The sequence below is a fragment of the Peromyscus californicus genome, unplaced genomic scaffold (genome assembly GCF_007827085.1).
Source record: "Peromyscus californicus insignis strain IS unplaced genomic scaffold, ASM782708v3 Scaffold_15__1_contigs__length_86483966, whole genome shotgun sequence".
Taxonomy (NCBI): Eukaryota; Metazoa; Chordata; class Mammalia; order Rodentia; family Cricetidae; genus Peromyscus; species Peromyscus californicus.
In genome coordinates, this window is record NW_026294447.1 from 18,607,483 (window position 1) to 18,622,259 (window position 14,777).

At 37.4% G+C, this 14,777-nt stretch overlaps 1 long non-coding RNA gene across 1 annotated transcript in view; it reads right to left on the reverse strand.

The window, feature by feature from the left end:
• The window catches only part of LOC128110714 (uncharacterized), a 147,112-nt gene that overhangs the window by 29,189 nt on the left and 103,146 nt on the right, over positions 1-14,777 (reverse strand). The window contains exon 8 of the long non-coding RNA XR_008218289.1: positions 14,041-14,159. This is a non-coding gene — a long non-coding RNA (uncharacterized LOC128110714). The remainder of the gene's footprint in view (positions 1-14,040; positions 14,160-14,777) is intronic.

Genomic DNA, 14,777 nt, shown 5'->3' on the forward strand with positions numbered 1-14,777 from the left:
AGAGGAGAAGGAAAAAGGATTGTAGGAGCCAGAAGGGTCAACGACACCGTAGGAAGGCTCACACAGTCAACTAACCTGAGCTCAAAGGGGCTCACAGAGACTGAACTGACAAGCAGGGAGCTTGCATGGGACAGACCTAGGCATTCTGCATATATCTTCTTATATTGGGGTGTCTTAGCCAGTCTTAATACATAAGGAGGTGCCTAGTCTTACTGCAACTTGATATGCCATGTTTTATTGATACTCATAGAAGACCTGCCCTTTCCTGATAGAATAGGAGAAGATTGAGGGGTTGGGAGAAGAGCATGAAGGAGAAGGACTGGGAAGGGAGGAGGGGGGAAGACTGTGGCCGGGATGTAAAGTAAATAGATTAAAAAAGATTTAAAAAATAATGATTCTACCAAAGACAAAGGACAACACTGGCAATCAAAAATTATATTTGGCTTTCCTACCATGTTATGTTAAATAACCCAGTGTTTATCTTTAAAGAATAGTGTGACTTTGCATGACTTTTTTCACAGCAATAAAATGAAAACTTAAAAAAATTTTCATTTAATGATAAAATCAAAATTATCTTCAATTATTTCATGAAATAACAGTATCTTATCACATTCCTCAACAAAATTAACATAGTTCTTGTTTTATTTTATCTACTATATAACAACTCTAAACAAAAACTGCCCAAACCTGTGAGGAATGCTATAGCAGCTGAGTGCAAGGCACTAGGGGAGTATCCTTTTTCTCTGTTAATTGATGTTACTCTCACTTGGTTTGAGAAACCTTGTAGAGAGAGAAAAGACAGATTTTCCAATATTTGTAAATGTGTCTTTAGTACTCACAGGACATTATGGTCCTTTGTTGCTGTTATCATCTGTGAATGAGGTTTTATGTATTACTGTTTAGCCAGTAGCTTTTCTGAAGTTCTGGACTTTCAGAAACTTAATGTGCTTTCCGACTCAGTTTAGGGCTATTGACACAACAGTTTCCATCCCAAATAGGTGCACTGTATATTTGTGATGCCAGTATAAGCAAAATCTTGATCAAAGTGAGAAAATACTACCAATTCAGAACTCTTAGAGAACTTTGGATTAGCAGTTCTCCAAAGCGTCTTAATGAGAAATAATAAGAGAATGCAAATCTGCATTAGGTGAAAAGAGCTCTGAGCTTCTTCATTCATGATAAAACAGGAACAGGAGAACCTCTGTAGAAAGCCGTAAAGAGTAAAACTCCATTTTACTAATAAAAGTGCTCAGTGTTACAGATTCTGGTTTAAAAAAAAAAAAGCTGTGTGTTACTTCATTCCCATGTCATGAAAACTATGTTTATACAAGAATAATTGAAAGCAATAGCAGGTAAATGAGTAAGTGCGAGGGCAACATCCAAGAACTCTGAACATGATCAAGAAGCCAAATGATGCCAAGCAGTGGTGGCACACACCTTTAATCCCAGCACTAGGGAGGCAGAGGCAGGCGGATCTCTGTGAATTCAAGACCAGCCTGGGCTACAGAGCGAGTTCCAGTATAGGCTCCAAAGCTACACAGTGAAGCTCTGACTTAAAAAAAAAAAAAAAAAACCGACAACAAAAAAGAGGCCAGGTGATAACAACTAAAGATATAGAAAATCTACTAATAAAAGTGCAGAAAAAAATTCTGAAAACTGGAGAAAGAATTGGACGTGTTAAAATAGACATGACCCAAAAACAACCTCTCCACACAGATAATATTCAAATGACAGAACTACAAGTAAAGGACAATATTAAAAGTTTCAAGTGAAAAATGTCCACTTATCAAGGCAAATCTGTTAGAATGGGGTCAGACCTCTCAGCAAAATTCTAAAGGCAAGAAAGTCAACACTGATATATTTTAAACCAAGCAAAATTATTTTATAAAGTAAATAGCAAATTAAAGACAGTTCACAACAAGCACAAATAAAACATCATACCGCCACAAAGCTATCACTATAAAAAAAAAATAGCTGAAGTAACCATATACACAAAGAAGAAAGTCTCAATCAACAGAGCACAGTAAAGGATAAATTTCTTGAAGATGACAGTGCAGAACTAGGCAAGAGACAAATCATTTCAGACTCAGTAAGCCAGCAAACCCGTAATACACAAAGGAGACAAAGAAAGGAATAAACAATGATTAAACAGGAAACAATCTACAAAATTACAGAAATCAACACCCCCCCTGTCGTGATATATTGTGTACCCTAATGAAATTTCCCTGAAGATCAGAGAATAGAACAAGCCACTAGATTGAACATAGATGCCAGGCAGTGGTGGCACACACCTTTAATCCTAGCACTTGGGAGGCAGAGATATGTCTGAATCTCTGTGAGTTCAAAGCCACTCTGGACTACATGAGATTAACTCAGTCTAGGAGAAAAACAGCCAGGCAGTGGTGGCACCCACCTTTAATCCCAGTACTTGGGAATCACGTGCCTTTGTTTGGGAAGTGCACAGGCCTTTAATCCCAGCACTAAGAAGAAAGTGATTTGGTGGGCAGAGAAAGGTATAAAAGGTATGAGGAGAGAGGAACTAAGGTTTTTTCAGCTGGAGAGCTTTCGGCTGAAGACTCAGAGACATTCAGTCAGAGGATTCATGGAGTTGGCAAGGTGAGACGTGGCAGTGGCTTGTTCCTTTGTCTCTCTGATCTTTCAGCATTAACCCCAATATCTGGCTCTGGCTTTTTTATTAAAAGACCTTTTAAAATTCGTGCAACACCAACTAGTAATTCTGTTCCATATAAATGATCTTAATCCTCTTACTAATAGAATATCTGATAAAATTGAAAAAAACAAGATCCAATGGATTGTTATCTTTAAACAACACATCTCACTAGCAAAGCACACAAAGTGAGAGGATGAAGGTGCATACACCAATCACATGGCAGCTGCCAATACACAAGCATAGCAGCCAACATCTGATGAAGTTGGTTACAGTCTAAAATGAGTCCGAAGAGATAAACCAGTTAGATATTACCCAAATGAGCAAACCATCAAGAATGCACAAAAACTGTATAGAGACAGAGAGAATGAATGTGGCTTCACCTAATTTCATAAAAGAAAATTATATAGAGAGAAGGACAGACAGAACTAGCAATAGTAATGATGGGTTACTTCAGTATCCTATTAACATCAATATAATCAAGAGGAAAGAAAAAACAACTTCAAAAAACCAATAACAAACTTCAAAGTTGAACTCTACCACAGATCAAAAAAACTTAGGAGGCTTCTATAAAATATTTTGTGCAACACCTATAATATACACAGTATTCTTAGCAGTCCATGCAATTTTCTCTAAATCAGATCACAATTTGGGCCATAAATCAAGTCTTAACAAATGTGAGGGAAATGCTCACCAATCACAAAGAATTGATTCTAGTAGAGAGAAAATGTATACTGGGAATTGATGTCATGACAATATTATCGATGGATAAAGTGTTCACAATAAAATATATCAAAAGTTTAGTTGAAAGCTGATATGATTTACAGGGAATTTTTTTCATGAGGGCAGTAGCTTATCAATGCATTAATCGATTCATGAGTTTGTAACTGAAGAAGCTATTTTGATGGGAAACTTCACCAGTACAAGGGTGTCACTGAGACATTAATTGAAGAACATATTGTGTCTCTGGGCTACTGGATATTCTGCTTTAACAAAAGCTCACAGCAATGAGGCTGAGCAACCTAGATTAAAACCTCTGACATTATAAGCCAAAACGAATCCTACCTCTCCTAACTGACTGTCTCGAGTATTCTATCACTGTTATACAAAAGTCATTAACACAAATCATTTCAACTCTTAGGATGAAAATGATGATATCTTGGGCTAAAGTGATTTTCATTTATAAATAATGAAAACACAAAATACAGAGGAATTGAATTCTTCTGTTTCTGCTTCTGTTGCTGTGAAGAAATACCTTGGCAAAAAGCAAGTTAAGCTCATTCAGCTACAACTCCAGGCTAGAGTCCATCACTACAGGGAAGACAAGGTAGAAACTTGAAGCATCCAGTAATATAACATCGTCAGGCAAGAGCCTAGAGATGTAAGAATGCATGCATGCTGACTGCTCAGCTTACTTTGCTTACTCTTACACAGTTCAGCCCAAGAAGTACTGCTAACCACTTTCATTGTGGGTCTTCCCATCTCCATTTACAAAATCCCTTACATAATACCCTCAGGCCAACTTGAGTCCCTTCCTAAATGATTCTAGATTATATTAATTTTACATTTAAAACTAACAATAATATAAACTCAAGAAGACTTATTGACTTTATGTCTGAATTTTTTTTTAAATGGCTTTCTTTGGGCCAGAGCAGCTAACATATGGGAGTGTCATTCGATGAATTAAGAAGTCACACTTCACACATTCATTAACTTTCTAAATTTTGTTTCTTTTAATACTTGTCTTTGCTTCCATAGTTGTATTTTAGTTTCTCTTTTCCCCTTTTCTTAGCTTTCACTAAAGTTTTTCTTTGACAATATCATGCATACACACAATGAATTCTGATTGCTTTCACTCCCCACCATCTGGTGTCTCCCTCCCATGCCTGTCAAGGCATACTTATCCCTACAAGTCCCTTTATCGTGGTCTTTTTATTTTATCTTTTAACCCACTGAGTTTAAGAACTTTCCCTGTGTAACTATGGGTTTTGAAATATCCACTGAAACCTGGTGGGAATACCCGTGGACACACAAATGAAGACAATGCTTGCTTCTCCCCGGAAGCCATCAGCCCTTCCTCAAATCCGTGAAAGTCTCAGTCTTCTGCACGCTCGGGGGGGGGGGGTGGTGGACAACTGCAGCAAGTGTGGCAGCACAATTCCAACAGCCATGTCATACCCAGAAGAGAGCAGTTCACATACATTCCCCCTGTCTTCTCACTCTTGCATTCTTGGTGACACTTATTTGTGACACCCTGAGTCTTAGGGGAGATAACACATATGAGAACTCAACTGTCCCCTGTTGTCAGCACATTGAACATCTGTGGCTCTGCATTCGCCACAGTTCATTGCACAAAGAATCTTTTCTGATTAAGGCCAACAGTAGCACCTGTTTATGGATGTAAACAAAAATATTTATAAGACAATTTGGTACCACATCAATTTAGCTAAACATCTGTAGTAACCTTGCCTCCCCCAAGACCTAAGACCTCCTCAGCCATTGGTTTCTGATTGGGAACACAATCAATAATTTTTACTTCAAGTATATTTTAAAAAACATGTAAGCCTGGAGATAACTTTCTCTACATATAAAATACTTGATCCTAGAACTAAATGAATACTCTGTTTATGTATATGAAACTGACAAGAGCACTCCAGTTGTCTAGTAACCTCATAATATTTAAATTATGATTATTAAAAAAATCATGCTAATATCCTCACACCTGTGCCACCTCAAATTTCTTCACTGTAAATTTGTCAGAATAATTTTAGCTCTGGGTGTATGCTTAAGCCTATTTCTGTGACTTACACATTTTAAATCTTAACTTCCCTAATAGCTAAGGAAACATCTTTCTTAACTTTATTGCTGTTCCCACTATCCCCTCAACAGCTTTCAAGAAGTAATGGATAAAATATTACACCAATCAATGACCTGTGAATGCTAAAGGAAGATGAAATTTAAAAACATATCTTTCTAACCCTTAATTTTAGCTCTCCCTCTCTGTATTCCTTCCTCATCCTCCACTTCCCTACCCTTCGCCATTTGGTCCTCTTGTTCCATCCCCCCCACTTGTCCATCCATAATTATCTATTCTATTTCCCTTTTCTAGGGAGATCCACTCATCCCTCCTAGTCCCTTATTTTCCCACTAACCTCTGTGGATGCACGGATTGTAACCTTGCTTATCAGTGACTTAACAGCTAACATCCATATATAAGTAAATGTTTTTTCTGGATCTGACTTACATCCATCAGGATGAATTTTTCTAGTTCCATCTGTTCATCTTTGAATTAATAATTTTAAAAGCTGCTTAATATTCACTTGTGTAAATAAACCATATTTTCTTTATCTATTCATCTGTTGACAGATATCTAGGTGTTTTTCAAATTCTGGCTGTTATGAATAGAACAGTAATGAACATGGTTGAGCAACTGTCTCTGTAGTAGGATGAAGCATCCTTTGGGTATATCCCCAAGAGTTGTATAGCTGGATCTTGAGGTAGATTGATTCCCATTTTCCTGAGGAACCACCACACTGATTTCCAGAATAGCTATATACCTGAGTATATACCTTAATGCCATATCCTCATCAGCATGAACTGTCATTTGGTTTATTGATCTTGATTCTAACTGGTATAAGATAAAATCTCAAAGTACTTTTGATTTGCATCCCTGATGACCAAGGATGTTGAAGACTTTTCTATTTTTATTGAAAATAGCATTTTTTTCCTAACAAAATATATCCTTATTAGAGCTTCCCCTTCCTGTACTCCTCCCAGTTCCTCCCAACTCCCCTCTCACCTGGATCCATTCTCTTTCTGTCTCTCATTAGATAACAAACAGGGTTCTAATGGATAATAAAATATAGTAAGATAAAACAAAAACTAACACATTTGAATTGGAAAAAAAAACTTCAAAACTTGTGCCAAGAGAAGGCACAAGAAACAGAGACCTACTTATTTGCACACTAAGGAATTGCCCAAAACATACTAAACTGTAAGCTATAAAATACATACAAACACCTAGTACAGGTTCACACAGGCCCTGGGCATGCTGCCTTAATCTATGAGTTCATATCAGCTTTGATCATGGTGATTTAGAGGGCCTTGCTTTCTTGTTGACCTCCATCCCTCTGGCTGTTATACTTTTTCTGCCTCTTCTTCCACAGGGTTCTCTGAGCCTTGAGGGGAGGGATTTGATGGAGGTAAAACCTAATATCCACATATATACACATACAGACCATATTTGCATTTCTAGCTCTAGGATACCTCACTCATGATTTTTTTCTGGTTTGATCCATTTCCCTGTGAACTTCATGATTTGATTTTTTTGTAACAGCTTGGTAATACTTCATTGTATAAATGTACTACATTTTCTTTATCCATTATTCTGTTGAGTAATACCTAGGTTGTTTCCAATTTATGGTTATTATGGATAGATCAGCAATGAACACTATAGAGCAAGTGTCTCTGTAGTAGGATGAAATGCCATTGTGCCCAAGAGTGTTATAAAAACTTGAGGTAGATTGATTCCTATCTTCCTGATTAACTCCCATACTGATTCCCATAGGTGCTGTACAAGTCTGCACTCCCACTAGCAATGGATGAGTATTCCCCTTGCTCCACTTCCTCATCAGCATGAGCTGTCATTTGCTTTATTGATCTTAGCCATTCTACAAGTGTAAGATGAAATCTCAAAGCAGTTTTAATTTGCAGCTCTGATCACTAATGACTTTGAACATTTCTTTAAGTGTTTTTCATCCATTTGGAGTCCTTTCAAGAATTCTCTGTTTAGAGCTACACCTCATTTTATAATTAGGTTATTTGCTTTCTTGATGTATAGTTTTTTTTAGTTCTTTATGTATTTTGAATATTAACATCCTATCAGATGAGTAAGAGGTGCCTATTCTGTAGGCAGCCACTTTGAGTGATGGTATGCTTCACTGTACAGAAACTTGTCAGTTTTATAAGGTCCTGTTTATCAATTGCTTGCTCAAGTGCCTGTGTCAGTGGTGCTTATTCAGAAAGTCTGTTTTTATGCTAGTGAATTCAAGGCTATTTCCAACTTTCTCTCTTATCACATTTAGTGTATCTCGTTTTGTGTTGAACTCTTTCATCCATTTGGAGTTGAGTTTTGCTGAGAGTGATAAGAATGCAACTATTTTATTTCTTCTAAATGCAGACATCCAGTTTGACCAGCACCATTGTTGAAGACACTGTATTTTCCCAGTATTTATTTCTAGCTTCTTTATCAAAAAAATCACGCTTCCATAGGTGTGTGAATTTCCATCTGAGTATTAATTTAATTCCACTGATTGATGTATATGGGGATTTTTTTGACAATACCATGTTCTTTTTTTATTAAGAAATGTTTTTATTCATTTTACATATCAATCACAGATCCCTTTCTTCCCTCCTCCCACCCCTTTATCCTCCCCTCCCAACCCATTTTCCATTCCCTCCTGCAAGAAGGTAAAGCCTCCCATCAGGAGTCAACAGAGCCTGGCACATTCAGTAGAGGCAGGTCCAAGCCCCTCCCCCTGCCTCAAGGCTGTGAAAGAGACACCAAACCAAACTAGTGGGAACTCATGAAATTTAGACCAACACCTGTAGAGTCTCCACGGGACTGGACTAGGCCCTCTGCATAAGTGAGACAGCTGTGTAGCTTGATCTGCTTAAGGGGCCCCCTGGCAGTAGGATCAGGATTCAAGTTCTTTTTATTACCATAGTTTTGTAGTATAACTTGAAATAGGACACAGTAATACCCCCAGCTATTTTTTTTTTACTCAGGATCATTTTTGCTCTCCTGGGTTATTTGTGTTTCCATATAAAGTTGAAAACTGTCCTTTCAAATTCTGAGAAAAATTATGTTGGAACTAGGCATGATGGTTCATGCCTTTGATGCCAGTACCTGGGAGGCATAGGCAGGAGGATCTCTGAGTTCAGATCAGCTGGGCTACAGAGTGAGTTCCAGGAGAGCCAGGGCTACACACAGAAACCCTTCCTTAAAAAAAAAAACAAATATAGATATTGTGCTGGAATTTTGATGGATATTGCATTGAATCTGTAAGGTTATTTTTGGTAGGATGGCAATTTGTACGATATTAATCCTACTGATCCATGAGTATGGGACATCATTCATGTTCCGATAGCTTCTTCAATCTCTTTAAGTTTTTATCACTTGCTTGGTTAGAAACACACCCAGATATTTTATATTATTTGAGACTATTGCCAAAAAATATTGTTTCCATTATTTTTTCCCTTTATTTGTCATTTGTATAGAGGAGGACAACTGATTTTTTTTAGTTAATTTTGTATACTTCTAAGATAAATATGTTTGTCAGCTGTAGACATTTCCCAGGATAACACTTAAGGTCACTTATGTATACTATCATTACATGTGCATATAAATATGCTTTGATTCTTCCTTTCCAATTTGTATCCCCTTAATCTCCTTCATTCATCTTATTGCTCTAGATAAGACTTCAAACACTATAGTGAATATGTGTGGAAAGAATGGACAGCCTTGACTTGTTCCTAATTATAGTGTAATTGCTTTGAAATTCTCTGAATTTAAATTGGTGTTATCTATGTGCTTGCTGTAAACTGCCTTTGTTATGCTCAGGTATGTTCCTTGTATTCCTAAACTTTCCAGGCCTTTTTCATGAAAGGGTGTTGGGTTTTGTCAAAGGCCCTTTCTGCTCTAATAAGAAGATAATGTGGTTTTGTCTTTCAGATTGTTTATGTGGTTGATTACACTTATCAGTTCACATGTGTTGAACCATCCCTGCATGGCTTTGATGAAGCCTACTTATCATTGTGAATGAACATTTTTATGAGTTCTTGGACTATATTTGCAAGTATTTTACTGGGAATTTTTGCACATATGTTCCTAAGAGAAATAGCTATGCAATTCTCTTTCCTTGTTGGGTCTTTAGGTGGATTGGTTGCCAGGGTACCTGTGGCCTCTTAAAAAAATTGGTCAGTGTTCCTCTCATTTTTATTTTGGGGAATAATCTAGGGAATATTGGAATTAACACTTCTTGGAAAATCATGTAGAATTAGGTGCTACAACTTTCTAACCCTGAGATTTTTTTGGTTGGATGACTTTTAACTAATAATTCTATTTAATTAGGAATTGTAGGTCTGTTTAAATTACATATCTAATCTTTATTTAACTCTTGTAAGTAGTATATATCACAAAAATTATCCATTTCTTTTAGATTTTACAATTCCGTGTAGTACAGGTTTTTAAAGTGTCTTTATGATTCTCTGGATTTCCTCAGTGTCTATTGTTAAGTCTCTCTTTTCATTTCTAATTTTATTAATATTTATTCTCTTTGACTTCTAGTTAATTTGGCTTAGTGTTTATCAATCTTGTTGCTTTATTAAGGAACCAACTCTGTGTTTCACTGGTTTATTCTATTTTTGGGTCTGTGTTTGTTTCTCTTTTTTTAATTTTAGACATGAGTTTGATTATTTCTTTCCATGTACCCCTTCTATATGTTATTTTGCACTTTTTGTTCTAGAAATTTCAGGTGGGCTATTAAGTTATTAATAGGAGATCTCTCCATTTTTGTAGGCATTTAGTTTTATGTACTTGTCTCTTAGAACCATCTTCATTTGGTCCCATCAGTTTTGGTATGTTTTATGTTCATTTTCATTCAATTCTAAAAAGTTATTAATTTTCTGCTCCCCACCCCATCACCATATCCCAACCCACAACTTCAGCTGAAGCCTTCTGCTCTACCAAAGGCCATGCCTGCTCACAGAACCACAGGTAAGACTCCACCTGCAGACCACCAATATTTCCTCAGGACCCACCCAGGTTTCCCCAAACACCCCCCTCAAAACCATAGCCTGGCCCACAACTCCCTGCAGAAATACCCTGCTCAACCAGAGGCCATACTGGTACCCAGAACCCCAGGTAAGCCCCTGCTGGCAGACGGTCAACACTTCCCCAGAGCCCATCCAGCCTTCCCTTAACAGATCCCACCTACTCATCACCATATCCTGACCCACAACTCCAGTGGAAGCCCCCTGCTCTACCAGAGGCCTCAACAGTTCCCAGAATCCCAGAACTCCAGAACCCCAGAGGTAATTCTGATAAAGCTGCCAGAATCACAGCAGAGGCATCCATCTGGACCAGAAGACCAGATGACCACCAGAACCACATGCCACTAAGGTCAGAAGACCAGAGAGGAAATAGAAACCAAGGGAAAAATTACCCATCCAACAAAAACAAACTCAAACTCAGAAATATGCACCTAAACCTATAATCACCTTCAATACAAATGCCTAGAGGCCAGCTTAGGAACACAATCAACAACAACCAGGGCAATATGTGTATCCAGAAGATTTCCTGTGTCCCGCCCAGTCCACAACTGCTCAGACCCAAGTAAACACACAGAGGCTTATATTTATTAAAACTGCTCAACCAATAGCTCAGTCTTACTACTGACTAGCTCTTACACTTAAACTCAGCCCATTTCTGTTAATCTGTATGTCCTCACGTTTTCCATAGCTTTACCTGTGTGCCATTACATGCTGCTCCCTGGACGGTGGGCTAGTGTCTCCTGACTCAGCCTTCCTCTTCCCAGAATTTTGCTTGTCTGCTTATCCCACCTATGTTTCCTGCCTGGCTACTGGCCAATCAGTGTTTTATTAAACCAGTGTACAAAAGCATTATCCCACAACAAATATGTCATCAGCAGAAGCCAGGTATCCTACTACAACAAGCCCTGAATATTCCAGCACAGCTAAAGCACCAGAAAATGACCTTAAAATCAACTTTATGAAGATTGCAGAGGTCCCTAAAGAGGAGAAAAATAAGCCTGGTGGTGGCAGCCCACACCTTTAATCTCAGCACTTGGGAGGCAGAGCCAGAGGGATCTCTGTGAGTTCGAGGTCAGCCTGGTCTACAGAGTGAGATCCAGGACAGGCACCAAAACTACACAGAGAAACCCTGTCTCAAAAAAAAAAAAGAGGTGAAGGAAATGAATAAACTGTTCAAGACCTGTAAATGGAAATAGAAACAATAAAGAAAACACAAACTGAGGGAATTCTAAGAAGGAAAATCTAGGTAAGCAAACAGGATCTACAGATGCAAACAAACAACAACAGGATACAAAACATGGAAGAAAATCTCAGACATAGAAGATATGATAGAAGAAATTGATACATAGTCAAAGAAAATCTTAGATCTAAAAAAATTCTGACACAAAATATCCAGCAAACTAGGGACACTGTGAATAAATAAAACAAACTTAAGAATAATAGGAATAGAAGAAGGAGAAGAATCTCAGCTCAACAAGCCAGAAAGTATTTTTAACAAAATCATAAAAGAAAATTTTCTAGCCTAAGAAAGGAAATGCCTATAAAGGTACAAGAAGCTTACAAGAACACCAAATAGATTGGATCAGAAAGGAAAGTCCCTTCACCATATAATAATCAAAACACTAAACATTCAGAACAAAGACAGAATTGTAAAAGCTGCAAGGGAAAACTGCAAAGTAACATTAAAGGAAGATTTATTAGAATTACAACTGACTTCTCAACAAAGACTCTAAAAGCCAATGGAGCTTAGAAAGATGTCATGTGGACTCTAAGAGACCACAGATGCCAGTGCAGACTACTATACTCAGCAAAACTCTCAACCACAATAAGTGAAGAAAACAGTATTTTCTCTGATAAAGTCAAATGTAAACAATATGTACACACAAATCCAGCCCTACAGAAGATACTAGAAGGAAAACTCCAACCTGAGGAAATTAACTTCCCCTATGGGATCTCAATAAACAAATAATCTCACACCAGTAGAACCAAAAATAGGGAAGTACACACTACTACTACTACTACTACTACTACTACTACTACTACTACTACTACTGCTAGTACTTCCAACAACAACAACAAAATAACAGTAATTAACAATCGGTAGTCATTAATATCTCTCAATAACAATGGATTCAATTTGTCAATAAAAAGACACAGGCTAACAGAATGGATACAAAAACAGGATGCATCTTTCTGCTGCATGCAAGAAACTCACCTCACCATCAAAGATAGGCATTACCTCAGAGCAAAGGGTTGAAAAAAGATTTTCCAAGCAAATGGACTTAGAAACAAGCTGACATAGCTATCCTAATATCTAACAAATAGACTTCAAACCCAAATGAATCAAAAGAGACCATGAAGGACACTTCATACTCATCAAAAGAAAAATCAACCAATATGATATGCCCCAAACACTAGGACAGCCATATTTGTTATAAATAAATGAATAAATAAATAAATAAATAAATAAAAACTACTGAAGCTTAAATCACACATCGACCATTAAGTATTGATAGTAGGAGTATCCCATCAATACCTCATTCCCATCAAAGAACAGGTCATCTAGACAAAAACAAAGCAGAGAAATACTGAAGATAACAGATATTATCAGCCAAATAGACCTAACAGATATCTATAGAACATTTTGCACAAACACAAAAGAATACACCTTCTTTTCCACACCTCAGGGAACATTCTCTAAAACTGACCACATATTGGTCATAAAGCAAGTCTCAACAGATATAAGAAAATTGAAACAACCCCATGTACCTTATTAGACCACCATGGATTAATGCTGGACTTCAACAACAACAAATACAACAGAAAGTCAAAAATTCATGGAAATTGAACAACTCTCTACTGAATGGCAGGTGGGTCAAGGCAGAAATAAAGAAAGAAATTAATGACCTCCTAGAATTCAATGAAAATGAATGTACAACATCTTCAAACTTATGGGACACAATGAAAGCAGTGCTAATAGGAAAGTTTATAGCACTAAGTGCCTTCATGAAAAATTTGGAGAGATCCCATACCAGCAACTTAAGTGCATACCTAAAGGTTCTAGAACAAAACTAAGAAAACATACCTAAGAGGAGTAGACACCAGGAAATAAACTAAGGACTGAAATCAATAAAATAGAAACAAAGAGGAAAAATACAAAGAATCAATGAGACAAAGAGTTGGTTCTTTGAGAAAATCAACAATATAGACAAACCCTTATCAAAGACAGATGGATAACATCCAAATTAACAAAACTAAAAATGAAAAGGGGGACATAACAACAGACACTAAGGAAATCCAAAGAATCAGTTGGTCATACCTTCAAAACTTATACTGCCCAAAATTGGAAAACTTAAACAAAATGGACAATTTTCTTGATAGATACTACTTATGAAGGTTAAATAAAGATCAGGTATTTCTAGACCTCTAGTAACTGGGGCAGAGAGGGAAGGAGGCCACAGAAGATGTCTGCTACACAGCTGTAGATGATAGTAGGTGGTTCGATTTGGAGGAGAGGAGGGAGAGTGAAGACCACCTACCTGTTTCCATGGCTCTCATAAACTGAACATTATCAGGAAATGCCCGTGGGAGTTGGTATCTGAGACAAAGGATAGGGTGGTGATAAAGGCTCTTGTAGATCTGCTTGATATCCTGTAGACTGGGGCAAAAAGAAAGCAGAATTTGCAGGAGATGTCCTGCTACAGAGCTGGGAATGAAGGTAGGGAGTTTTGGATTTGAAGTAGAAAATGGAGATTGAAGATTGCCTGCCTGTCTCCTACTTTATATGATTCTTACCTTAATTTTTATCTGAATCATATAAGTGAAAAATTACCTTAGAAAATATCTGTCAATTCCTGGCTCAAATAAAAATTTTCTTTTTTTTCTTGTTTATCATGCAACAAAAACTTCATTAACATTTAGCAGAGGTTCAGCAATTACTGAAACTTATAATTTCTAAATTTAAATTGAGGTAAGTAGCTATTGTGCAGAGCAAGACCATCACGGCTTACTGGAAATACAGACTGAAGAATTAATAGCCACCCCTCAGAGAGAGGGCCAGGTGCAGGGTGGACTCTTTCTGAATGTTGTAATCAGCTGCTTTTCTGCAAAGATGAGACTCTGCTGGTTGTGGGGGTGGAGGAGTGGGGAAGATGGGGAGCTGGGGGGTGCCCTCTTTATCTTGGATCTTGGCTTTCACATTTTTTTTAATTTATTTTAATTTATTTTGCAATACAATTCAGTTCTACATATCAGCCACGGATTCCCTTGTTCTCCC